Below are 1,944 nucleotides of genomic sequence, written 5' to 3'. Positions count from 1 at the left end.
GCCTTGCCATCTCTTCCTTCAAATGGAGCCAGGAGAGGCCTGGTGTCTTGGTACAGTCTTTGCTGTGACTGACTCTCTGGGTGTATCTCTTCAGTGTAGAAGCAGGAACCGTTCCCTTCCAGATGGAACTCCTCAGCACCAAAACATGGACGCCTGGTAGTCCAATGACCCGCGGACAAAAGGGGGCAGGGCGGGGACTAGTAGAACATAGGACACCCTGCCACACAAGCTGAAGGTGCGCGTGCTCCCTTTCAGGGGTCCTTGAGGCCTGCCTGGTAGGCAGGCACTCATCGCTCTGGGTGGGTAGGCTTAGTGTAGGAGCAGAAAACTGTTTCTGAGCAAAGGACCTTGCAGAAAACGCAGGCTTGGGGGGGGGGTCATGCATAAGAAAGACAGCCCTGCAGAAGGAGCTGGGGGAGGGGGGTTTGTGCTCTCTTCCGGGACAATCTGCCCCTGGATAGCACACACTCACCCGTCCAGATGGAACTCCTCAGCACCTAAACAGGGCCGCCTGGTAGTCCAATGGTCCGGGGACAAAAGGAAGAACAGGGCAGGCAGGACGGGATCCAAGAGAGCACAGGCAACCCTGGAGCACAAGCTGAAGATGCCCAAGCTCCCTTACAGGGGACCTTGAGGCCTGCCCGGTAGGCAGACACTCACCGCTCGGGGTGGGTAACCTTAGTGTAGGACAGCTCTTAGGAGATGAATTAATGCTATTCTCTTCCCATCTTTGACAGCTTGACATGCCATGGCCCCGAGGAAAGCTTCAAGCAGCCCTACTTCCTCTCTGTGGGTGGGAACCTGGGATAAAAATGAAAACCTCCTCAGAGAAACCTGAAGCTAATTCCAGGCTCTGCAGAGCCTTTCTCAAGTTCTGCATTCTAGAAGAATCCAAGACATTGCCCTGGATGAGAACAGGAACACTGTGCTGCTGGGAGGGGTCCTCTTACCAGGGCTCTGGCTCTCCCACTCAGCCCTCATTATTAATTTCCTTCTTGAGGGTGCAATAGATCCAGAAGTGCCCAAGGCCACAGCCTGGTCCAAGAGGCCCCGAGCTCAAGCAGACCCACTGCTGCTCCTGGATCTCAGCCCCATAGCTGCATACAGGGTTACTTCTTTTTTGATTTGCTCCAATATACCCTCTAAAACAGGGAAATGTGAAATATGTATATATATACACATATTTCAAGAAGTTACTAAATTAAGCACTCACACTAAATACAAAAAAAAATAAAAATAAAAAAATAACTTCATGATTTCAAAGGCCAAGCAAAGGCCAGCGAGAGGGCTCAGCAGGAAGCATTGCCGGGCACCAAACATGACATCCTGAGTGCCAGCCCTGGGACCCACGTGGTGGAAGAAGAGAGTGACTCCCCAAAGTTAACCCCCACCAACATGTGCTCCCACACACATTCGCACAAACACACATGCAAAAGAAGCAAATAAAAACGCAATCGTGATTTTAGAGGCTGGGTTTGAAAGTGAGCAATGGCTACCGTGACCTCCATGTGGGAGGTTCCCATTTGTGGTTCTTTACAATGCAGTGGTTTAAAGAAGAAAAGAATGTTTAAGCTACAAAACTTATTCCTCTTAAAGTCACCCAGAGCGTATGGATTATACCATGGGCACGTGAGGACAGCGGTGTAGATGTGACAACATTGAGATTCACCAGATGAAAGGGACACAGAGAAGCCAAAGTCATCATCCAAGTATTCCTGTGTAAAATTCCTCCCTGGACATGGATTCTGTCTATCTGTGTTCATCCTTCTTCTTAGACTGGCAATTGTGCAAGAAGGTTCTGGTCCTTTTCACTTAAAGTCCGGCTTAAAGTTCTTCAGTTGAGTTTGTTAGCCTTATGCAAATGACAGGCTCTTTTTAATACAACAAATGGTATCTGAATAGGAAGCTACAGATCATTTTAATTTTTCCCTAGGCTTTTCTAAT

Source organism: Microtus ochrogaster, chromosome 19 (assembly GCF_000317375.1).
Source record: "Microtus ochrogaster isolate Prairie Vole_2 chromosome 19, MicOch1.0, whole genome shotgun sequence".
Lineage (NCBI taxonomy): Eukaryota > Metazoa > Chordata > Mammalia > Rodentia > Cricetidae > Microtus > Microtus ochrogaster.
The sequence above is the reverse complement of the archived record's forward strand: the minus strand, read 5'-3'. Positions refer to the sequence as shown.